Genomic DNA, 26,427 nt, shown 5'->3' on the forward strand with positions numbered 1-26,427 from the left:
TACTGCTCAAAGTCATTGCCGAGGTCTGATTTTTCACACAAAAAATTTGCAACCTCCAGCATAAATGGGTTAATTACCCCTGCTCTAGGAATACCTTAAAAGAAAAGGCAGCAAAGAAAGTAAATAAGAACAGCAGAGTGAGGAATGGAAGGGAAAATCCAGACAGTACGTTTAGACCAGGGGAGAGAAGCAAGGAACCAGTGCCTTAATGAAACGAAACATTCAAAAGTGCATTCTAAGGGGTTTGATCCCTGAGAATGGCAGCTAAATAGGTGAGGCAAACACTTTTATCATGAAATAAAATTGGGTGGATATGTTACCAATAGAAGAAAAGATCTATATTCTGAGGGATTTAGGTATGTAGGAATAACATTTTCAACTCAGTTTTGTGGGTGGGCAAAGTGTTGAGTAACAATTTAAAGGAGACTAAAGGTGGATCCGTCGACTAAAACATAAGCATGTGCTAGAAATTTTGTGTTTAAATTACAAAAGGTCTAGTATTGGGCCTATATAATTTTCAAGTCCAGAGCTTGAGTTGGCTTCAGACATGGCTGGATCCAGGGATTTAGATGATGTCATTAGGTCTCATCCTCAGCTGATCTTTTTGGCTGACCTTCAGATGGTCAAGGGTTGGGTAGCGGGAGAGAGCTCCAGGCTTCATAAAGCCAGATAGTGATGCTCAGAGAAGAAGATTACCTTCCTCTCAGTGTCCACATAGCAAATTTAGGGAAGATCTCTGCTGGGCATTCTTGGGGAGCCATTTTCTCCTTAGGTACCCCAGCAATACAAGCATTGACAGAAGGATAATTATCCAAAGGAAAAAGAGATGCTGTTATCAGACAAGGAGAAATGATGTTGGGCAGATAAGATGACATGTGTCTCCCATAGTGAGTGACAATAACTAGGGGCTGGGAAGCTCATTTAATATTTAAAGTTATGCCAACCTAATTCAATAACTTGAGACTTAACACAGCTGTGTAGTGTTTGTGTATCAGCAGTCCCTCATTACAGGAAACTTGGGTTGTATATATGAATTGGCTTGGGATGATGGAGTCTAATGAAGAGAGAGTCATGACAGGGACAGCACTAGACAAGGTGTTTCAGAATAAAACCATGAATTCAGAGGTTGAGATTTTATGGAAAAATTCAATCATTTCTGCTTCCTGTGCGTCAGCATCTGTTGTTTTTCTTCTAGAACACAAAGTGACTTGCAGAGCCCATATCCATTTGAATAATGCGGGAACAACCACTGTAGCAAGGGCTTAGCTGCCAGGTGCTCTCTGATGTGACTTGGTAACATTTCTACCACTGTAGAATTTCTGGAAGAGGCCATAACTTATCTGGGGTCTCCTAGTATTTTCGGAATTAAGAGTTAATTCCTGATTAATTCCACACATGGAAAGAGATGATACAATTATTCAATTTTAATATTCTCAGGTTATAAAGACTTATCATTGACTAAATTAAGAATCATTGTGAAAAAATGACAATTCATTTGAGACCATCAGTAATGTAGAAGTTGGCAGGCGAATGTTTTGTGGTGGGCCATCTTTCTTGCCAATTTGCACACAAAAAAGTGTCACGGTGGAGTTTGGTTGGAGATAGGAAAATGCTAAATAATACCATGATAAATAATTGACATATGATCTAAATTTTGTAAAGGTTTTCAAATTTGGTTTGGAATTTGATTTCAAATCATTATGACTTGCAGACAGTATAAATGTTAGAAGCCAGTTTTAAAAATTACATTGTACTGAAATTGCTTGTTTTAAGAAGTAAAAATGTAATTTTTAATTAGAAAGACATGATCTCAATTATATTTTATGCCCCTGTTCTAAGGCCAGTCTCTTACATAAGATTCTTTTTTTGTTTGTTTGTTTGACACAGAGTTTTACTCTTGTTGACCAGGCTGGAGTGCAATTGTGAGATCTGGGCTCACTGCAACCTCTGCCTCCCAAGTTCAAGTGATTCTCCTGTCTCAGCTTCCCAAGTAGCTGGGATTACAGGTGCTCGCCACCATGCCCAGTTAATTTTGTGTTTTTAGTAGAGACAGGGCTTCACCATGTTAGCCAGGCTGTTCTTGAGCTCCTGACCTTAGATGATCCACCTGCCTTGGCCTCCCAAAGTGCTGGGATTACAGGCATGAGCCACCATGCCCAGCCTTAGGTAAGCTTCTGATAGTTCACTACTGGTCCTTTTTATGGGTACACTGTCTTTCACTTGGTGGCTAAGATGCTTTGCAGAGACATGGCACTTTTATTAGTCCTCTTCAGACTTGAATTAAGCAGAAGCTCATGGTGTATTTCTGATGCAAACTCAAGGAATCTAACTGCAGTGCTTCCCACTTGATATGTGTATCTTGAGAATCATATCAGATATTAATAATGTCCCTTGCTTAAAAGGTTTGTAAGCTGTGCCCTTCTTCCAACATCTGTGTTCCATACTCCACTTTTGTATTTTCACCAGTGATCTACCCATAGCTTTTAGTTCATAAAATAAATATTTGGGAAACCTGTCATTTATGTTCTCTTCCCCGCCTTACATTTTCCATGCATGGATATTCCCAAAATTTTGAAAGGAAGAAGTACAAGAGAGAATTTTTTTTCAATAACCACACTCTTCAAAGCCAGAAATTATAGGAGAGATGTATTCGTCTGTCCTTGCACTGCTATCAAGAAATATCTGAGACTGGGTAATTTATAAAGAAAAGAGGTTTAATTGGCTCATGGTTCTGTAGGCTGTACAGGAAGCATGGCTGGGGAGGCCTCAGGAAACTTATAATCATGGCGGAAGGCAAAGGGGAAGCCGGCACATCCTACATGGCTAGAGTAGGAGGAAGAGAGAGAAGGGGGAGCTGCTATACACTTTTAAACAACCAGATCTCCTGAGTACTCACTACTGTCATGAGAACAGCAAGGGGGACATTTGCCCCCATTATCTAGTCACCTCCCACCAGTCCTCTCTTCCGACATTGGGGATTACACTTAGATGTGAGATTTGGGTGGGGACCCAAATCAAAATCATATCAAGAAATGTGCTCTGGCTCCTTTGAACTATTCCTCTGATTTCTGGAAATTACTTTCTTGGAGATTCTACCTCATATTGACTTTTGGGAAGGAGGGTAAAGAAATATTTACATGTCCCCAAAAATGTCTTCTCAGTGGCTTTTCTGTTGATTCAGTTTGGCTCAATTATGCACTATTGAGTGAACTCTGTGCCCCCAAAGTGCCCGGTGCCAAGGGTACAAAGATACAGAAGATGCAGTTCCTGCTTTCTAGAACATCATAATATATAAAATCAGAATTAAAGGAAGAGGCCAAGAGAACCAGCATCTACTGGCTGTGTGGTTGCAGAGAAACATTCTCCCAAGTGCTCTCATATGTATTACCTCCTATCAATTTCAGAACCACCCTATGACCTTGGGCATTACTGTCCTCATCTTGGAGGCTGAGAGATATTAAACATGCATCCAAACCACACAACTAGGATGTTGTGAATTAGGATTCAAATCAAGATTTGATGTCATGCTTACTTTTCCTATATTATAGGACTCCTTCCTCCAGTGCTGTTCAATGCCCTATAATTCAGTCTTAGGAATTGCATTTCTCTCTCTCACTGCTGACAGTGGTTGGAAGAACATATACTTCCTTAGAACCTAAAAACTGACCAGTTCTTGGAGGCTGTGAATCTCAACTCATAGAAACCTTTTGGGAATTGAGTTCATCGAAAGCTCACTGTTTCTGAAGAAAAAAAATTATAATGATAGCATGAACACATGTTGTGGCTTTTAGCAAAATATCTTTTTAAAGGAGATTATGGGGAGCTCAAAAGAGTTTATTGGGCAAAAAAAATAGCTTTTTACAAGATAACATTCAGATGCATTAAGGAATCAGAAATTAAGGACATAGGTGCTTGAAAATATTTCTAATACGTTCCATAAATCTTAAATCACATCTGGATTTGCCCGGCATTATCAACAGACTCTTTATTCAAGCCTAGTTTATCCAATAGATTCAGTCAAACTAAAGAACTCAATCACATGCTGTAGAATTAACATTATAGCAACTATCCCTAAATTCAGTAGGCGAGCGCTGATCTAGTACAGTATTTCAAAGTGTTCCTATAAGGCAGTGTTTGACTTGAACACAGATTAATCAGTGATTTGTGTTAGTAAACACAAACCTAACATTCATTATTTAAACACACAGGAATAATTGTATGAATACAAGTACATAGCATGATGGGCAATTGGTCTCTTACATGAATAATATATTAGTTAGTGAGCATTTAGTTTTATTTGTCGTTCAGGCCTGGGGTGCTGGTCTGCCTCTCTGGGTCCAGCCTGCAGCTGGCACAGAGCCACAGCTGCCACAGAGTCAATGAAAAGGGTGTCAAGGCTGCAGGATGGAGCCTGTGTTTGTTTAAGAAGGAGCCTGATGACATTAGGTCGGCCTCCTGCTCCAGAAGGCTCAGGAGCTGTGAAACGGCACAGCTTCCTAGCCCAGTTATGCAGACCTCCGGCAGGGATTCTGTCTTCAGGTCGGGTTTCAAGGTGAACCAGGTTGGAACATTCAAGGAGAGACTTGGGACATGATAGATTTTTACGCTGCCCGAATTGGCTGATCAGCCCCATACGTGGTATTTGATTAATGTCTGAGAGCTCTAATTAGCAATGTCTAATCGGCTCCACATACACCGGGATATCGATTCCTGCCTCCACAAAACTAATCTAATTTTGCTCCTTATCATTAGCAAGTGGTTGGTGTAAGGAAATGATGAACCCGCCTGGATATTGGAAAAGCCGTCCCATTAAGGCAGCTTTGGAATAGGGTAGAGGGGTTTCTGGAGGTAGGTCCAGAAACGACCCTTCAATGGCATCAGGAAAAGCACCCCGTTTTATCTCGTTGAGGCTGTTTGGCTTTTCTGAGGGGGAGGAGCCACAGATATCCGGAAGAAGTTTTTCTTTTTAACTTTCCCAGAAGGGGAAAATAGGCATACGAGTCCAATACATCATTTGGACCACAGAGAAGAAAAAGGAAAACGAAGTTTGCCGGCATCTCTTGTCTTCTGGAGCGGTTCTCTGATGGTCCGTGCCCACCTTCCTGCTGCCCTCAAAGGATGGATGGCATTTGCACTCCTGTGATGAAGACGCCTCCGCTACTCCCGTTGGTGGCTCCTTGTTTTTCAGGGATTGTAATGCAAAACATACTCCTCCCCCTCAAAAGTAATAATATTAAAAATATTGGCATAACACTAAAAAATATACACAAAGATAATATACCTCGACTTATGTGGATTTTTATTTTCTGTGGTAACAACTGCAAATTCATGCTTTTGTTATAAATAAAGTTTCGGTGCTACAAAAGAAATAACACTCGAATATAAAATTTTCTTTTTAAGTCTCAGCAAAGCAAGTTACTTCTATAGAAGGGTGAGCCCTTACAGATGGAGCCATGGTTAGTGCACACTTGGACAAGGGACAGGAAGGGTTTCTTGTCCCTGATGCACGTGGCCTCTGTTGCTGTGTCGTTCCCCTATTGGCTAGGGTTAGACCGCACAGGCTAAACTAATTCCGACTGGCTAATTTAAAGAGAGTGACGGGGTGAGTGGTTTGGCGGGAAAAATGGTTATGACAGAGCAGGTAATCGGAATGAGTCAGGGTGGAGTAGGTAATCGAAAAAGATTGCTTTACGAGGAAGTTAAGTTTAAAAGTAGAAGGCAAAGAATTGAACATACTGACATACTAATTCTTTGAAAAGAAATTTAGAACTTATATCTAACACTTTCATGACACTCTGAAGTCAAAAGCACCGTCTAGTAAAGATGGTCTCCTTCATTTCTCTACCCATAGTACTAGTCTTAATTTTTCTGACAATATTAAAATCTAAAATTTGATCACCTGGAAATTTTCTTGGGAGAAACCCAAATGGGGTCATGCTTTCAGCCACTGTGGAATAATCCTCCATAACCCTGTCTGCTTAGTGCCACCTTCTAGTGAGTATTACTCTTGGATACCTTTGTGCCATCTTTCCTCTTAGCACCTATTTTTGTGAGAGCACTTCTCATACTGTATCACAATTATTTATCTGTCTGCCTCTTTTATTATACTGGAAAGTCCTGGAGGGTAGAGGCTCTTGAATTCATTGGTGAAAAACACTGATATGTCTTAGGTACTTGTCACCCAGTGATGAGGTCACATTTCCATTAATACTGCAGATTGTAATCAGTAGGAGCCCCATGTCATTGGTAGCAGCCTCAACCAGCCCCTGATGTCGACTGGCCTCTCTACTGCTCTCGGAGCGTCTCATGGCATCTCATGTTCATGGAGCTCAGTTGAGGTTAAGCCTGTGCTGCGGGCCCCCCTCCACCTCCCCACATCTCCTTCCTCAGAATCCACATTGAGTTCCTGCTGCTGTCTCCCAACAGGTCCAGGACTACCCACTTCCCTTGGAATGGTGTTGCCATCATTGTTCTGGCATTGGGGGTAAGGTGGTGTGGCTTTCCTTCACCTAAAAGAAGACATTATGGCAGGAGTGAGGGGGAGAGTGAGATGAAATGGAATGAGTTGGGGAAGTGAAGTGGGCACTAGATTATGCAGAGGCTTGGTTTTTATTCCTAAGGCAGCAGGAGATATTAACTAAAAGAGGCCATGATTTGATAAAACTTATACCCCGAGTGCTGAAAACATAGTGGAGTAATCCACCAATATAATAAGTAGAGACACCCGTAGGCTATTGCAACAGCCCAGGCAATATAATGGTAGCTTGTACAATGGTGTTAGAAGCAGAGGTGAGAAGAAGTGGATGTGTATTAGAGATAGAACCAATGCAACTTCCTGATATGTTATGAGTGAGGATGCAAAGGAAAGAATTCCATTTGACTTCCAGTGTTTAGTTGAGCAAATGAGTGGTTAAAGGCACCATTTCCTTAGAAGGGGAATATTGGGGGAGGAATAGAGTTTGGGACAAATCAAGAGTTCCTCTTAAGTGTTTAATTTGAGTGACCTGTTGAGTAGTCAAATGGCCATGCCAAGAAGGCAATTGGACATGTACGTATTGAATTCAAGGAAAAAATGAGGGCCAGAGATATAAATTTGGGCGTCATCAAAATATAGATGGTAGTTAAAGCCCTGACAATGGGTAAGATAGCAGAGAGAGAGAGAGAGTGAGGCTATAGAAGAGAGGTCAACAACCAGGTCCTGAGAGAAGTGAACTTGGGTGGAGAATGGAGGTTGGAAAAGAAGTTTGAACAAGAGCATCAAGTGCTGTAGGAGAAAAACCAAAAAACAGCAGCAACTTAGAACCCAAGAAGGAAGAGAATTTCAAGATGGGGTGAGTAGTCAAGCGGAATGCAGGAAGCCTGAATAAGGAGAGTAATGCTCACTGGTTTCCTCTTCAGCCTAGCCTGAGGTTATTTCCCAAGTCTGCATTTCGTCATCCAAGACAGTGGAAATAACCTCAACAGGAATAAGCACATTAGAACACAGTATTCTAACATTAATGGATTTCCTAAGGGGTATTTTATTTGTTCTTAAATAACACAGTGTGCAGGACACCCACATCCTAGTACAGCCTGAACCACAAAGAGCCCTGTTTACAGTTCTCCTTTTATCCTAAAGTTAGGATGACTCTTGAATGTCTGTCTCTCTTCAAGAGAAACAAAGGTTTACTGGTACAGGGTACCCTAGATCTGCATAGAGAAAAGGCATAGTCTTGCCACACATTCTCTAGAAAGATAAGCAGGATGACAAAAAAAAGAAAAAAAAATCACCACAGCTTTGGCTCAACCATAGGTAAAAATTTACAATTAGAGGAGGCTTTTGTTCTCATTCTAAAACATAGCATTACTGTCACTTCACAGCTTTGGCTCTGAATAATGGCGGGTGTTTGCTTTGCATTTGGGTAATTAAAGAGCCCACCCAGTTGTTTATCCCAAGCATGGGAATAATCTGACCCAAAGGTGACTGAATTCAGGTCTGTAATTCTTTTGCTGAGTTTCGAAATGACAGTTTTTGTACCTTTAAGCTAAGTTATTTTCTAATGGCCTAGGATAAGGCCCTGAGTCCATTATGTGACCAGTTACTATTTGTTGCATGAATAGATGAACAAGGAGGCTAAGGGACAAAGTGGAAAAAACACTTCAATTAGAAAATCTGGATTCTTGGGAAGGTTATTTCTACTTTCTGAACCTTAACATTCTCAAATGTGCCACCTTAAAATCCAAAAGCTTTAAAGTGATATGTTGAAAAAGCACAGTTCAACAGGCAAAAATAATTCAAACAGATTCTATTAATTTCTCACATCTCACAAATGAAATTAAGGGAGATGCAAATAAATTGCCCACAGAACACATTAAATTTCTCTTCCCTCATACCCCACTGTTGCTTTGATGTCTCTCTCGCTTTAACACTCTCCCAGCTGTAGCTCATCAGCTACTTTATTATACTCCAACTTGCCTACCTTAGCATTTCAACCTGCGCCCCTTTCCAGAAAGGATTCTACATCATTGGGAGAAAAGAAAAAGGAGAATTTGGGCTTGCACTGAGAAGATTACCTTTGGTGGTCTGGAAGTGGTGGTAAGTCCTGGACAATTCTCACATAAATCGTTTTTGCCTGTTTAAAATGGGAAAAATAATGCCTACTCTATAGGACTGCTAGCAGGCTTAAATAAGTATGTGTGCTTGTAAACTCTCCACGGATGCATGATGTCATTATGATCTTTGCTGCACACGTATTATTTAATGTCCTAAATGTGATTTTTAAAACCTCATTCTCACAAAAGATAGGTTTCATCTTCATAATAAACATGCATCTGCTTCCCTTTTTGAACATAAGATCCCAAACAAAAAGGAAATCGATATCCTTATAAAAAGGAGCCAATGCAAGAAGCATCTAGAAGTAACTTTAGATGCAGTGTCAAGAAGTTTATTCGTGACAGTTGTGTATGTAGCACAGTGTAGAGTAACGAAAATCGGTGCTTATACCACCCATTTAAAAATAATTTCAGTTAGCACATGATTTTGTTGCATATAAACAGCACCTTTGACAAGTTATTTATTTAAAAGGGTCAGATTCAGGTATTGTTTCTAAAGTAGAACTTCAATGATAAAATCTGAAAATGTTATTCTTTCAATTAAAAAAAGTGAGTAGGTGTGTATGTGTGTGTTTGTCACAGGTTTCATGAGTATTGCTGATTCTCATGATAGACAGGTTAGAAAATCTGACCAACTATGTATTAATTATCTATTGTTGCACAACAGATTACTCTAATACTTAGTTAAAACAACAGACCTTTGTTAGTGTGTGGTTTTTGTGGGTCAGGTACATAAGAGAGGTTCAGCTGCGTGCTTCTCGTTTGGAGTCTCTTATGAGTTTTCAGTCATGCTATCAACAGGGGTTTTGATCATCTGAAGGTTTAACTAGGGCTGAAGAACCTGGCCCCAAGACGAGTCACTCTTTTTTAGTAGTTAGCAGGAAACCCCAGCTCCATGCTGGCTATTGGCAGGAGGCCTCGGTGTTTCACGATGTGTACCTCTCCATAGGATTGCTTGAGTATCTTCACAACATGGCAGCCGGCGTCTCCCATAGGGACTGATCTAAGAAAGAACAAGGAAGAAGCCTCAATGCCTTTTATGTCTTAATCATGAAGTCAAATACCATCCCTTCTTCTATATTTTGTTTGCTAGAAGCAAGTTACTAAGTACAGCCCACACTTAGAGGAAGAAGAATTAAACTCTACTTTTTGAAAGGAGGAGTATCAAATAATTTTTTAACATGTTGCAAAACCAACGTAAGTTCTTTGGTATAAATTGCATTTTTCTATTGTTCATATTCCAAACAAAACATTTTTCACAATTGCAGTAGCTACGTATGTCATTGGATTCTCAGAATACAGCACATAAATCTCCTTATTGGTTATGAAGAAAATGAATTCAGACGCATAAGTAGCTTTCTTCAGGTACAGAGAAGTTCAGTGTCCAACTCTAGACTTAGATCTAGAATTCTGATATATAATTTCATATGCAGTCAGGTTACATCTAAATAATAATAGCAAAAACAGAACTCTTTCACTGTACTATAATTTACTTTTCCAACTTTTGGCTACTTACAAGATCACAAACATCTGGATTTAAATTGGAAACATCTCTCAAAAATCCAGATGTTTCCAAGTATAGGGTTTTTTTTTCTTTTTAAGCCATCAAAAACCCCTTGGTGAATGAGTAACTACGCATGTTGAATGGTTATCCCATTAAAAATCTAACTCCCTTTCCCAATTTATGTTACTCTAGGTGGAAAGTTTCTAATGTAAGCAAATGTTAAGTTTGGAGTTTGGACTGACTGAGGCAACAAGATATAAGAGAAGTCAGATAGCAAAATGAGGTGAGAGACAGGACACCAATTTGGAAATTTTGAAAGAAACTCTCCTGAAACTTACTGCACGGCTTCTGTGCCTCTCCTCCAATGTACCTCACCTAGGCTGAGGTTAAGGGGGATGTTAGAGTGAGGCATTTGAATGTTAGAAAAGCAATCCCCCTGCAAGTAAAGGAACGGCCTCCACACCAGACTGCTTAGAGTTGATAGACGACCTCTGTAGGTCAAGGGCACAAGGAACTGGTACCTGGCTCATGACTTATAAGACTTTACCTATGAGAATCAGAAAGCTCACGAAGAGTTCTTGAATTTTCACTAAGAGGCAGTGAAATCATTACTTCCACAGAACAGGTTTAAAGGGATAGTGGAAAATGAAAATAAAGATGCTTTTATAACTACCCCTCATGCAGCCTCTATGTTTAACACATGGATCCACTAAAATATATCACAGACATTTTCTGCCTTTTAAACAAAGTATGATGAGTTATTAAGAAAAGTTTAAGTTATTTTCAATGTTATCATGACTAATGCAATAATTAAAAACACCTTGGATTTGAATACTACATTTTCAAAGTAACTCAATACAGTGATGTCCCCAAGGCTTATGGAGATCTATGGGGTTATTTACCCTAGACTCATAATTCTTACATGTGTGTTTCCAATTTTCCTGACATGTCATTTGGTTTCTGTATTTTCCATTGTTACTTTCACTAATTTCTTTATGCTTCTCTGTATTATCTCCTCTCTCTTCTTGTAATTCATGTTTGGGAGATAAACTTGTTGGAATTGTGAGTTAAATAAGATTAAATAGTACCATGATCTTTATTTATTAATTGCTTGCTAACCAACATTCTACATAGAGAAAGGTGCTGGATAACTGACTTATGAATAAGGGAGTTCTGACTCAATTTATATATTAGGTAAAAATTAAAAACCAGAGGTGTGTACATACGAGGTATTCATTGACGTTAAGTATTTGATAAGTAATTTTGGCTTCATTTTTAATAGGATTTTTCTTTATGTACTTTTAAATTAGTTAATTAACTCAGCTAGTACATAGTCAGTACCTATTATGTGCCAGATGCTAAGCTGGTATCCATTAATGCTGCATTGGATTAAGTTATTTAGTCAACTGCTTCTATTTGCGTTCCTGAGCTCAATCCTAACTGTGCTCTGTAACTTGGACCAAGAAATGGATTTTCCATGTCTTTTGAGAATGGCAAATCTCTTATGCCACTTAAGAAGATGAAGAGACAATGCATTTAACACCAGATGGGGAATGAATTCTAACCCAACAAATGGGAGAGGATTTGCTGTGAGGCCTGACAGCAATAAAACTCACACTTTACTTTCATATGATGCTTAGTTTTCCAGATTTCTTTAAGAACTGTCCTTGTATTATACTTCCACAACAGCTTTCTGAAAGGTAAGACAACTCTGAATTCCGTTACAAGTGAGGCTAAATGTTCTAATTGCCCAGAGCCAGTAACCAAGTCAGGGCTAGAGTTGCATCTTTATTCTGTCAAATCCAGCCTTTTCTCTCTTAAATCAGGGCTCCAGCGTGCACTTTGGAGGGTTAATTTCTGCTGGTATAGTATTTACCGGGCTGATTTTGATGCTATGCAGATCACATATTTAGAGATATAATTGGACATCCTTATAGCCAAGTGGTTTCTCCAGAGTTCGAAATGCCCCGTCTGTGCCTGTGTTTGGGAACCTATATATTTCTGACCTCTGCTCTACTTAATAAAATAGTTAGGTTCTCAGAAACAGAACTGAAGGCCAAGAGTGGTTTTCATGCATTGAGCCCTTGGCATTGGTTCTTGGCAGCAAACCTCTGCCCTTCATGCAGCAGGAAGCTGAGGGAAAGTCTTGCTGCCCAAGGCTAGATGCTTTGGGAGAAGACATTCCTCACCACCAGGTCAGTGTAGAGGCTTCTGCTGAGGCAACAAGGAAGGACTGAGGCTGGCGAAGGTCCAGGGTGTCCTAATTGCCATTGACTTTGAAGTCCTGCTTCCACTGCAGAGTGAAACTACAAGAGGAAAAAGAAATTGCCTACCCTACTGACATTCCCCACTTCCAGAAGCTTGGCTTCTACCTATGGAGCTGTCAGGCTCCCTTTTTTGGTCAGCACTGGGGAAGTCAGTGATGAGCAAGCTATTGAGGCTGAAACACACATTCAGGGTTTGCAGCCAACTCCAACGTTTCCCTCATTGCACATATTGTGTTGGGACAATGGTCTGATCAAATGTTTCCTAATTTCATTGTGGACTTCCTCTCTCTAATGAGTCCCTTTCTCCCAGCTCTAAATAAAGAAGATGCTAAAAACGTGACACACACTACAGATGGGTCACCCACATCTGGGCTTTTCTTAAAGACGGGGTGGGGGTGGGAAGGATGGTTAAGCAAGACGTGGCTGGCTTTTCTTATAAAAGGGGTGAGTGGGGAAAGGGGGGTAGAGAGATGAGGGAATGAGGCCGAATCATCCACCATTGTTACTGAATGACAGACGTATCCATTGGGACTAATTATAATAATGATCCCAGTCCATGACTGACTCAGAACTTGAGTGTCCCTCTCTATGCCACATTCTCAAATGTGGGCACCTGGATTGCACCTATGAAGTTGACATTTACCAGAGAAATCCATGTACAGATGGATATTTGCATGTGAAAACCAGATAATTGTGTGTGTGAGAGCAAGAGAGTTTCTGTACACAATTACCAGCCTCTCCTCGAGATGTTGGGAGCAGTTTCTGGTCCTTTGGGAAACTGACCTGCAATTTGCTGGTGCAGATTGGAGTTTGGGGAGTGTATGAGACACGTTCCCAGGTTTTAGGGAAGAAAGTGTGATGAGTTAAGATGGATGTATTGACCATCTGTGATGCGCTCAGCACTGTAACATGGTGTGTAAGAGCACAGACTGTGCCATCAGATGGACCTGGATTCTAATTCCAGCTCCACTACAGCTCTCACTAACGCAAAGTGCAGGAGAGTGTAGTTTCTTTGAGAAGCTCTGAATAACTGCATATGTTTGAGCATTGGGTCTGCATGGTATTGTGGCAGAATCACGTAGGTCTCTGTATTAGGCAAGGTTCTCTAGAGGGACGGAACTAATAGGATAGATGTATATATGAGGGGGAGTTTATTAAGGATCACAAGGTGAAGTCCCACAATAGGCTGTCTGCAAGCTGAGGAGCCAGGAAGCCAGTCTAAGTCCCAAAACCTCAAAAATAGGGAAGCCAACAGTGCAGCCTTCAGTCTATGGCCAAAGGCCTGAGAGCCCCTGGTCAGCCACTGGTTTAAGTCCAACAGTCCAAAAGCTGAAGAACTTGGAGTCCAATGTTCGAAGGCAGGAAGCATCCAGCAAAGGAGAAAGATGAAGGCCAGAAGACTCAGCAAGTCTGCTCTCTTCCGTCTTCTGCTTGCTTTATTCTAGCCAAGCTGGCAGCTGATTAGATGATAACCACCCAGATTGAGGGTGGGTCCGCCTCTCCCATTCCACTGACTCAAACATTAATCTCCTTTGGTGACACCCTCACAGACACACCCAGGAGCAATGCTTTGCATCCTTCAATCCAATCGAGTTGATGCTCAGTATTAACCATCACAGTCTCCAAGGGAACAAGTTGGCGCAGTGAGGTTAAATCTTTGGCAGAACAAGATTTGAACCAAGACTGTCCCTTTTAACTGTCCGGCACTTAACCATCTCCCATGGGTGCTCAGTGATCACTTGGTGAATAATGGGACTCGAAGCACAAAGATGTTCATCATTCTTCTGCGTGAGAATTTTCCTCTTCAGTTTGTGAGTCATGCTGGGTCCTGTAAAGAAGGAATCTTCAAGCCCAGTTTTAGGGAAACACGTAATTTCCAGAGCCAGTGCTTCCTGTAGTCAGCATTGAGGCTCACAAAAGCCACAAGATGCCACAAGGAGTCTGTCAATTTTCTTTTTCTGTTTTCTTTCTTTTCTTTTTCTTTTTCTTTTTTTTTTTTTGAGATGGAGTCTCGCTCTGTTGCCCAGGCTGGAGTGCGGTGGCATGATCTTGGCTCACTGCGAGCTCCGCCTCCCCAGTTCATGCCATTCTCCTGCCTCAGTCTCCCAAGTAGCTGGGACTACAGGCGCCCACCACCATGCCCAGCTAATTTTTTGTATTTTTAGTAGAGACAGGGTTTCACCATGTTAGCCAGGATGGTCTCAATCTCCTGACCTAAGGTGATCGCCTGCCTCAGTCTCCCAAAGTGCTGGGATTACAGGAGTGAGCCACCGTGCCCGGTCAGGAGTCTGTCTATTTTCTACCCCTGGCTCTACTGTGTCTTTGGCTGAATCCTCTGCCTAGTGAACCACATCTTTCTCTCTTTCTCTTCTACTCTTCTTTAAGCTCAGATGAAGCTGTACCTCTTCTTGGAAAAACAAACCCATGAGAAAGGCACTAATCCTGTCCCCATTATATGGATGAGGAAACTGAGTTACCGAGAGATTAAGTAACCAAACCAACATCATAGAGCCAATACGTAGCAGAGCCAGGATTTGAATACTGACAGATTGGTTCCAAAACCAGTGCTTCTAACCACTATACCATGCAACTGCTTAATTAGAATAGTCAAGTGTGTGTGTGTGTGTGTGTGTGTATGCCCGCGCGTGTGTGTTTTAAAAGCTCTAAGGCCCCTTGCAGTCTTAGAGCCTACTGTGGAGCTGGACCCTCAGTATACATAGTCAGTGAATTTTTAATGAAGAAGATGAAGAGTTTATTTTGGCCTTGGACAGATCACGAAGTATTCTTGGGTTTAAGGCACATTTTGGTAGTTTTCTAACTTTACCAGCAGAATATAGTCAACAACTGGGAAGAGTGGGCCTTGGTGGCATTTTTATGCCACCAACTGGCTTTAGGTGCACCAGCTAAAAGCAATTTCTCACTGGAGGAGCTGCAAGAACCAGGGGAAAGTGGCACTATTCGTGCTGTGGTGTAAGACACGTTGCAGAGTCACATGTTCTGTTGCCAAATTTGGAGGAACGCTGTAATGTATTTTCTGTTGCAGCTCTGGGGCTTCTCCCAAACTCCTACTCCAATCCCCAAGGTCTTTTTTTTCCCTTCTGCAACAGGCTCTAGGAAGTCAGCACACTTCCCTCTCCTTCAGAAGCTGCCACTGTCCTTTGGGGTTGCTTTCCTTAATACGCCCCAAAGACAAACACACAAGACCTTTTTGTGTTTAAGGCTTTTACTGCTAATCGCAAAGGGAAAACAGAGCATCACAAAAATGACAATGATGGAGAAGCAGTAGGTGGTTCAGCATCTTACAAAGTCCTTGTGGTCTGGATCCTTTGTAGTTTCAAATTCCTTCTGAAATCATGAAGGAAAGCCTCAAAGATCTTGTGCCCTCTTCTGAAGATTGAACTCGCTTAATCTTCCCACTGTTTCTGATTTCCCCTTTAGTGAGGTCATAGGAATAATTTTCTTCGTGCGACTCCTCTTCCCAGCCTCAACATGCAGTCTCTGGGCATCCAGTAGGTGTTTGACTTCTGTAAAGACTTCCAGAGTGAGTTACTCTGGCTGGTTCAATGCACTGCTCTTTCTCTAGGTCTTTCCCTACACTCACTAAGGTCCCCAAAGGCAGGAACCATTCCCTGTTCTTCTGTCTCCCCTCTTGTTGATGGGTTTATGGCCCAAAGCCTGAGCTTATTGTCTACACAAGCAATGTAGAAATAGTTTATGGCTTGACTTGGGGCTTTATCCCTGAAAGTAATTCCCTGATGGTAAATTTGTACTTGTATACTTATTATGAATCAAGGGCCTTTAGGGGAATGTAATTTTTATTTAAAACCATCTAGTAGATGTTAGCAAATACAAGAATAGGAGAGTGGGTTGAGCCAGTCTGCTTGGGTGAATGTCTGTCTGCTTGGAAATTGCATATTAGGATATGCCTTCTTGAGTAATAAAATAAAGGCTGTCTGGAGTCAGATAGATGTGGAGGTGCAAGAAGAGGGTGTACAAATGTTCTTAGAGATAGATGTGGAGGTACAAGAAGAAGACATACAAATGTTCTTACTGTGCTTATACCATTGAATGTACTTTGATGATTTGGTGCCAGAAAAGCAGAGAAACACAGCTACAAAGAAACAAGAAAGGAGGAAGTAGGATCAGAGGACCTGGGGAAGGGGCAGCCAGACCTGAGAGGCCAAGCTTAGAGACCAAACATCATACCTGGGCTGGGAAAGGCAGCATTTGATCAGGCGAGGGAGCAGGGAATGACTTTACTAAAGTATGACTAGAGATTGAAAGCACGTCAAGAGAAAGCCAAGAGCCGTGTGAAGCAAGTAAGAAATATCAGCCCCAAGATCTGCTCTCCCTTCAGTATGGGTGGCCTTTTCCTGTTCTCTTGTCTGCGCTTTCTCAGCCAGTTGTGAATGATGAGGCCACCCAACAGAAATGATAAGCCCTCCAAACCTCTGTATTGTTATGCTCTTTTTCTAGCTAAGCAATTTCTTCATGATGTGGGGCAGAGGGTTGGAGCAACAGTTCCCAGCAGACTACCACAAGCTTCTCATGGGAGAAGCTGCCCTGAAAAGATACACAATTGAGAGCAGATGATGATAATCATTATCACCATTTTGGCCAACTTAGAGGAGAACGCATATAGGATACTAAAATCTTATGGTGCTGGCGAGGCATTTGATGTGAATCTGGCACTGATTCAGAAGACAGTACATCTACCCTGAGACTGTTGTAATTTCAACAACTTAAAATACATGCCCGCTTTAAGACAATATGTCAAGACTATAGTGAGTGAAATAATAATAATAGCTATTGTAATTTGAGTGGGAATTTCTTACAGTAGTCTGATTAGCAGAGGGTCTTTAGTCAAGGACATGCATTAACATCATCTATTGTACGAATGATAATCTACTAATGTGACACTATTAATACAAGAGTCGCTTTGTAGATTTGTCATCATTACATTACATGTCCAATGAGTGTGTGTAAAAACAGTTAAGTATTTCTCCAGTGTCCTTCTCCTTAAAGTAGCACACATTTTAAGCTCATGCAGCTCTGCTTCACTTGCATGAGCATCTTCCCCAGGCTCCTGGAGAAAGTCTGATGCTTGGTCTGACATCTCCTGCTTCTCTCCTCGGTCAATCTCCTTTTCAGCTTAAAGCCCTATCCCTTATTTCAAGCTCCTGATTAGTTGTCATGTTACTGTGGGTCTCATGGACCTCACTACCTGTTTTGGATGGATTATCCAGCTCCGAAGGGCTGTCAGACTCTCCTCCCAGAGGACATCCATCTAAGAACCCCTGTCCTTCATCTCAGCACACTTTCTCTTAATACTCTTCTTACCGAATTAAAGAGCTGGGAGCCTCCACCTCAGCATGGAAGAACCATAGGTGCCAGACTCCAACCCAGAGCGCAGCTACAGGGGGCTGCAGCCTGGAATGCCCTAGGGGCAGAGCTGTTCAAAACCTCAGGAGCCTACCTCTTGCATCAGGATGCAGGACATGGAGTCAAAAACGATGGTTTTGGAGCTTTAAGATTTAATGACTACCCTGTTGGGTTTCAGACTTGTGTGGGGCTTATTGTGCCTTTCTTTTGGCCAGTTTTCACCTTTTGGAATGGAATGATACTCAATGCCTGCACCATCATTATATCTTGGGAATAAATGACTTGTTTTTGAACGCACAGTGTCATAGGTAGAAGGAACTCGTCTCCAATTGAGACTTCAGACTTGAAACTTTTGAGTTAATGCTGAAACGGGTTAAGACTTTGGGGGACTATTGTGAAGACATGATTGTCTTTTGAATTATGAGAAGGACATGGGATTTGGGGGGCCAGGTGTGGAATGATATGGTTTGGACATTTGTCCTCTCACAATTTCATGTTGAAATGTGATTCACAATGTTGGAGGTAGGATTATGGCAGTGTATTCCTCACAAATGGCTTAGCACCATCCCGTTGGTGATGAGTGAGTTCTTGCTCAGTTAGCTTATATGAGAGCTAGATGTTTAATGAGCCCAATTCTTCCTGCACTGTCTCTTGCTCCTGTTTTTCCATGTCATACACCTGCTCCCCGTTCACCTCTCACCAGGATTGTAAGCTTCCTGAGGCCTCACTAGAAGCTGAGCAGTTGCTGGCACCATGTTTGTACAGCCTGTAGAACCATGAGCCAATTAATCCTCTTTTCTTTATAAATTACCTAAGTAATTACCAGTTTTGTTTTTTTTTTCCCGAAGTCTCACTCTTGTCCCCCAGGCTGTAGCACGATGGCGCAATCTTGGCTCACTGCAACCTCTACCTCTGGGGTTCGAGCGATTCTCCTGCCTCAGCCTCCTGAGTAGCTGGAATTACAGGCACCTGCCACCACGCCCGGCTAATTTTTGTATATTTAGTAGAGACAGGGTTCCACCATGTTGGCCAGGCTGGTCTTGAATTCCTGACCTCAGGTGATCCATCCACCTCGGCCTCCCAAAGTGCTGGGATTACAGTCGTGAGCCACCGTGCCCGACCCAGGTATTTCTTTATAGCAATGCAAAAACAGACTAATACAGCGGCCATTATGCTGCCTGCCACAGCTATGAAAATAGTGCTCACTACATAATACTATAGTGCATGTTATAGGGAGTCATAAATATATTTCTTTGCTATACAACTTTTTATTTTCTTTGGACCTAATATTTGCCTCTTTTTTCTATTTACTTACGTTTTACATGTATCTATCATTAATTCGTCCCTAAACCATCTGATAAAACTGACAATCTTAATTCCTAAACGTGCCAACTATTCTTTTAGCTTCATCTCTCTTTTCTTGGCACCATTCCTCAAGGGCGCTCTTTCTTCTCCAGTTTGGGTTTTGCCTTTTTGGGGCGCAGCATACGTGTTTTCTTGTGGTTTCTCTTCAATACCATCCTGATTCTTTTCTCTCTCTCTCTTCTGTTTCAGACGCTCTGTTTCCAGGATCCCATGTCTTTGTTGTTGTTGTTTACGCTCCCATTTAATTGAATCACATCAAAGTCTTTCTACCAGTTCTCCTGTTATCCCGGCCTCCCGTGTGATCTGTAACCCAAACACCTGGGTTTTTCCAGGATTCTTCAAGGAACAAGATCTTGTATTTGTGGCTTTGTCTGCTGCAGGTTTAAATTTCAACTTTCCCTGGTCTGCTAACTCAGCTGCAATTCACCTCTCTTCCAGCTCTCAGCTGTTGTTGATAGATACCGATTGTGTACTGTCATCTCTCAAAGTCTCTTTGGCCATGTGGTGTTGAGCCGCTTTTTATTTCTTGCTGATATTTTAGTGAGATTTCGGCAGGGAGAGGAGAAGAATGGGTGTGTGGACGCCTCTGCTCCGGGAACTGATTACTTGGCTTCCACACTTGGTTCAGCTCTTCCACTGAAGGCATGGGATTGTTTATTTTTCCCACAGATATTTTTGAAATATCCTAAAATGGAAGCTATTGCACTAACTGCCACTACATTATTTATTTTGTCATGTAGTAGGGTATGTGCTGAGATGGCCAAACCCCATTGCTGTATTTTTTTAGTAGTATAATTTCTTTTTTGCTTTGCTTCAAAGACTCTAAATTTTTTTAATAGGTTTATATATTTCTCTTTTTCTCTTGAATTAAGACAGAAATAATTTTTCCAATGACTCTGTTACCTCAGTTTCGTATTAAAACTCTCAAACTTCACTTAGTGGCTCCAGCAGGACAATCTGAGGTGTGTGATAGGAATGTTTCAGTCTCACTTGCCTGCTCATACAAATGAAACCATGGTTATAAAAATACTCTTGCTGGCTGCAGAAAACTAAATTGCATCCAGGATTCTTTTCTCATTTTTTTTTTTTTACATGAATCCCTAGGGATATTAACATGTGTCCAGAAATCAGTTCTGGTCATTTATGATTTCACTGCTGGCTAAGCCAGGACCACACAGTAGCCCCATGCTGGAAATTTCTGCAGAGTTCGCTCTGTAGTGAGAACATTGCTGGCACTGCTGGAGGTATCGTTTTCCATGAAAACAGGCTCCTCCTCTCTCTGATGCAGAGGAACTAGGCATCTCTAGCCTCAGCGCCAGTCACCCTTGCAGGTGAGAGACAAGCTCCAGTGGTGGGTGCTTGGGAGTGGAGATTCTCAGGCCTTTCTGTGTTGTGACTTGCCTCTTAACCCTGGCGTGGCTTAGCTTTGGTCTTCCAGCTCAATCCTAATAGATCTGCAGGGATAGGGCTCCCATCAAGCAGCAACCTCCACTTACTTGCAGTAGATCTTTGTTAATCCATCCATGAGATATCTCCATGGTAAGAGGAAGGATATTTTCACCCAGCTTTACATTCCATCAGCAAAAGTTTCAGAGTAAAACTGCCTGGACCCAGTGTAATCTGGCTCTATCAACTCACATACTCTCACCACAGCATCCATCCTCCTTAAAACTTCCACCCTTTCCTGGGAGTTCTCTCTCTCATTCATTAGGCATGGTTCTATATCCGAGAAACCCAAAGGGTATTAGAGTTCAATCCACCTTTTCCTCCATGAGCTCCTTGTTCTTATGTGGATTTAAGTACAAATAGAGGCAAGGGAGAATCCACCTCTCCTGGCCCTCTGTCCCAACTCCTCTGGCCAGCCATGTCCACCGCACAGTGCAACAGAATAGCTGGAGGGTAATTTTGTTTAAGATAGTGATCTCCAAAGTGAGTTTCACAAGATGGTATGAGAAGGAAAAAATATATAATTTCTATTTATTTATTTAGAGACAGAGTCTCATTCTGTTGCCCGGGCTGGAGTGTAATGGCGCAATCTCAGCTCACTGCAAACTCCGCCTCCCAGGTTCGAGCGATTCTCCTGCCTCAGCCTCCCAAGTAGCTGGGATTACAGGTGCCCTCCACCATGCCTGGCTAATTTTTTGTATTTTTAGGAGAGATGGGGTTTCACTGTGTTGGCCAGGCTAGTCTCGAACCCCTGACCTCGTGATCCACCTGCCTCGGCCTCCCAAAGTGTTGAGATTACAGGCATGAGCCACTGTGTCCAGTCAATTTCTATTTATTTTTTAATTGCTTGCTTTAAAAAAATTTGCATGCATGTTTTACATGCGTGCATAAACATTACAATCTATGGTCAAATATTTTTTCCGAGTGGAGTACAGTCTTGTAACAGTAGGTAATCCAACAATGTCTACAAGATGGACCTGTGGGGCCCCAGATACCCATTGTGTTGGTGTATTTAATAATTTCACTTTAAGGCTCACTGTTGTAGTGTTTCTGTGTGGATATCAAGACTGCTTACCCGTTTTTACTTATCATTAGAGTGATGAAGGTTTTTGCTTTCCACTCTCAGGAAATTCACACAATATTTGCCTACCAAGGCTTTTAGGTTCATAAAGCAACATTAAAATTTAAAACAGATTGCATTGAACTTCTGGTGTTACTAGTGTTATTACCTAAATTTTGTCACCTGTGGCGAGATAAATTTTCATTCTTTTTTCCACTTGTGAACCAAATGCTCCCTTTAGGTTTCTTTACAATCGCTATGTGGCTAATTGCTTTCAGCTACAGAAAGCCTAGATATGTATGGGTTTCTCTTTGAATTAGGCCTTCAAAAATTTGAAACAAAAAAATTGACAAATGAATCTATTTACCACAGCCAACTGAACTGCATATATTCCCATTAAGGTCCATTTAGGCAATGCTGGTAGACGTTGTTGACTTCCCAGACTGTGGGCCTGGCTTATCCAAATGGACTCATGTAAGGCCATGTTGAAGAAGGGTAGCAAATAACTCAATGGCATAAACACTGAGCTGCAGTATCCGTGTGGCAAGAGGATATGTGTGGAGAGCACGGGCTGGGTCTGACTTGCTAGTTGCATAGTCTCTAAGGTCAGTGACTCAGGTGCCATAGAGCACTGCATTTGGGACTCATGCTGTCTAGAAGTCATGTGTTTCACTCTTTACTCCATATCCACCACCATCCCCAGCCTCCAAGAAGACCCCCAGTGATCCTCACCTCCGGTGTTCATACCTGTATGGACTCTTCCCACACTGCAGAAGGGATGGTCTGTGTGAACAATAAAATATGGCAAAAATGATTGCATGTCATCACTTCCAAGATGAGGTTATAAAAGACACTGTGGCTTTTGTCTTGGTTACTTTCCTTCATTCTCTTTCTCTCTTGGATCATTTCATTCTGGGGAACCGAGATGCCATGTCATGAGCAGCCTTGTGATAGGCCCTGTGCTAAGTGCTGGGTATACAGGGAGTGCACCATAATTGTGCGTGTGCATAGCCACTGCTCTCCAGCCTGGGCAACATAGCGAGGAGACGTTGACAAGATAAATAATGTGGGAAACTTAATAGGTAGAAGAATCTGAAATTCAACTAGAAGAAGGAATAGAATTTGTATTGATATTCTGAGGCCATACTTAGCTCCAAGAAGAATTGCTGAGAGTAGAAAGGTATCTGCTAGAGGAGTGAGCTGTTTTATGATCAAATCATTTATTCATTTTTTTCATCCAATAGTTTCTATTGAGTGTCTGTTTATGCATTAATCACTGGGGTAAGTCAGAGGCAGCCCTAACCTTCATAAAGCTTATAATGTACAGAGATAGAGAGAGAGATACTAATTGTACAAAGAGAATTAAATCGCTATTATAAAATTATACTTAAATTAAAAGTTTCCTTTCCTTTAAATACTGGGTATACAGAGATAAGATATATTCCCATTTTAAAAAATTAGTCAGTTTTTCAGAGGAGACAGCAATGTTCTCAAGCAGTGCAGTGCACCGTAGTACGTGCAACAGCAGAAGAGTGCACAAACCTTCCCTGGAGTTTCAAGGAAACTATGTTTGTCTCAGCTTTGGTTCATTGAAGAATTGCCTTTTAAACTGGAGAGGAAAAAAAAAAAAAAAAATAGATGCCTTGAGGCAAGTGGGGAGGTGGCGAGGGGAAAGGAGTCTTTTCAGGCAGACAACTACAGATGTAAGGGCAGGAAATTGAGTTCTATATGACTTTAATGGGAAAAAAAGGAACTTAAAACTTTCTCTCATGGACCTCACTGGAAATATAAAAGATGTGTAAGAGAAAATGTCCTCTAAAATCTTATGTCTTCCCAAGATTTGAAGCCATAAGAGATCCCTTGAGACTCTGAGAAAGCTTGAACCTGATGCTGTCCAATATGGTAGCCACTAGACTTATGTGGCTATTTGGTTCTTGAAATGTGGCTGGTTTGAATCAAATGTGCTGATAAGTCTAAAGTATCAAAATTTGGAGATGTCACAAAAAAGGTAAATTATCTCATTAATAATTTTTTAATATTGATTACATGTTGAAATGATGTTTTTGGTGTATTGAGTTACATAGAAGACATTGTTAAAATCAATTTTACCTCTTTTCTTTCACTCTTCTCAAAGGGACTGCTACTCAGTTTAAAATGCTATCTGTGGTCTGCCTTGTGGCTGGCATTGTCTCCGTTGTGGACAGTGCTGGTTTATAGGCTGCTGTGGCAATGGCCCAAGACAGCCTCTGGCAACAGCACTGTGGATGGAAAAGAAGGGGGGCCAGGCATATTGAGAGGACCACAACCCATTTGCTTTCCTGGACACTCACTCTGTGCTGAGGGGGTCTAGTGTAGGGCCTGGGGAAAGCTGAGCTGGAGAAGAGTTAGTATTGGGTTCAGATTCAGAGAAGGGTGCTGTGTGCAGGCAGCCCTCTGACATAGGTGCTCACACCCATTCCTGGTGACTGGTGTAAGATAATGCATTCACTCCACACCCTCCCACCACATCGGAAGCTTTTTAATTCAGAATTCTTTGGAACATTTGCTTCCCTTTTGCTTCTAATATTATAGCATGGGTGGAAGAAAAGACAAGGGCTGTGCTCTGAGAAAGGGAAGGGATACTTGGCAATAGAGGGGAAGCCTATCTGACTTCTTTAGAGGAGCTGAGTCTGGTTCTGGACACATTCCATTTGCTCTGCTGGAAGGTCTGAGAGTCTAACAAGTCTCTATCGGGCTGCATGATTTGGGGTCTTCACTGGCTATATGTTGGGGCAACCCACACCTTATTCTCTTGACTTGTAAAGGCCTGGAACTAGGCTTTATTGGGCTGAAGAAGGAAATAGGAATTTCCTGGGCCTAAAGACTTTATCGTCTGTATTGACCCATAATTGGAGGGACTGACCAGATCAATTGCTGGAGGTCATCTGAGTTGTTGACCAGGCTCTGAAATGGGGTGCTGATTCTATTTTAGTCTCTCGTACAAATTGCTGTGCGACCTTGCCAAAGATAGCAGCATCTCTCTGTCTTTATATCCTATCGGTTAGCCAATTTCCGGATCTGAATAGCCAGGGTGCTCTGTAGATTTACTTTAAAACATTTTTTAAGTGCAGCATCAATAAGAACATCGTGCTGTTTTAGGTAGAAAGCACTTTGGAAGAGAATAATTGATTGTGTTCCAGGACCTCTGGGTGGAACTGTAATATTAATAGAAGAGAACATTGCCCAATTCTGGGAATGTTGAAGCAGGTAGAAATGAACTGGGGGAACAGCATCTTCTGTGCCCCCTTCAGGTTACTGTAGACAGTTAAAGCATACGTGGTCTGAACTATCTCCACACAGCAGACCCAGGCCGACTAGCCCTCCTAATCAAAGACCTCGTGTAGAGTTTTAGGGAATTACTCTGTTTTAGTTTGTTAGGTTGCCATAACAAAGTACCATAAATTGGGTGACTTAAACAGCAGAAATGTATTCTTGCATAGTTCTAGAGGCTGGAAGTCTGAGATCAAGGTGTTAGGAGGGTCGGTTTCTTCTAAGGGTTTTGAGCGTGACTCTTATTTCATGCTTCTCTCCTTAGCTTCTGGTGGTTTGCCAGTAACCTTTGGCATTCCTTGGCTTGCAGGCTCATCATCTAGATCTCCGCCTTCAGGTTCACATGATGTTCTCTCTGTGTGCATGTCTGTGTCTAAATTTCTCCTCATGAGGACACCAGTTATATTGGATAAGAGCCCACTGTAAATCATTGTAACTTGATTACTTTTTGTTTCATGGTGGGCAGGTCTATGTAACCCTACTCCCAAAGTCCAAGGAAGCTGAGAGGCTAAAGAAAGAGGCTGACAAATCCAGTTTCTTAGAAAGAACTGGGACTTACGAACAGAAGCCATGTCTGTGTCTCGGGGCATGGCAAGACAAGATGGTGGACACCTGCACCATTATCCCCCAGACCCAGGGCTTATATACCATAAATAAAGGGGTGGTTCAGAAAGAATGTGTGGGACAATTGAAGTATGATAACATCAAGGTTGTCTTACCTAAGGGCAAGATTTACAGTAAGTACCCAAGTTTACGCAAGGAACAATAGATAAACTGGAAATCTTAGAGACCTTCCTGGAGCTGTGGTTAATCAGAATCCAACATGGCTGATTAGCATCCAAGATGGAATCACTTAAACCTCCACACTTCTGTAAAGAACTTGTCTCCAATAATCTTACATTCTGAGGAACTGGGGATTAGGACTTCAATCTATAAACACAGAAACTTGGAGGAAAAATATCTTTTGCCTTATGTTATTTTTATACATACCTAGTGGGCCTATTGAGTAACCTCCCCTTGTTGATGGATCCATGGGAACTGATGTTATTTTTCTATAACTGCTACGTTTGTTTTCTTTTAAACATCTTTTACTCTCTAGGTCCTCATTGCTTGAGCACATCCTACACTGATTCTATAACTTTTCACTTATTAAAACTGCCTCATTTGGTTACTATGATTCTGATCCATTCTTCCCTAAAGGGGAAAGAATAACAAAGAAGAGGCTTTGTTTCTAGTGGTATAGCTGGTATGATGGATACTGTACAGGAGCCTCCCAGATGAAACAATTAAAGTACTATTTCTTTAAAGATATAAGCACCTTTTTTTTTTTTTTTTTTTTTTTGAGACGGAGTTTTACTCTGCCGCCCAGGCTAGAGTGCAGTGGTGCGATCTCGGCCGCCACGCCGGCTAATTTTTTGTATTTTTAGTAGAGACGGGGTTTCACCATGTTAGCCAGGATGGTCTCGATCTCCTGACCTCGTGATCCACCTGCCTTGGCCTCC

The 26,427-nt window shown here is 41.6% G+C and overlaps 1 long non-coding RNA gene across 2 annotated transcripts in view; it reads right to left on the bottom strand.

The window, feature by feature from the left end:
• Positions 1 to 3,450: 3,450 nt before the first annotated feature.
• LOC105482465 (uncharacterized) overlaps positions 3,451 to 26,427 on the bottom strand; it is a 46,413-nt gene continuing 23,436 nt past the window's right edge. The window contains exons 3-4 of one of the 2 annotated variants that reach the window (XR_987627.3): positions 9,291 to 9,595; positions 3,451 to 5,217 (exon numbers count right to left, since the gene is read on the bottom strand). This is a non-coding gene — a long non-coding RNA (uncharacterized lncRNA). Of the gene's footprint in view, positions 5,218 to 8,299; positions 9,596 to 26,427 lie in introns of those variants that run through there. The other variant, XR_011624020.1, reaches the window with a different exon arrangement.

The sequence above is a fragment of the Macaca nemestrina genome, chromosome 5 (genome assembly GCF_043159975.1).
Source record: "Macaca nemestrina isolate mMacNem1 chromosome 5, mMacNem.hap1, whole genome shotgun sequence".
Classification (NCBI taxonomy): Eukaryota; Metazoa; Chordata; class Mammalia; order Primates; family Cercopithecidae; genus Macaca; species Macaca nemestrina.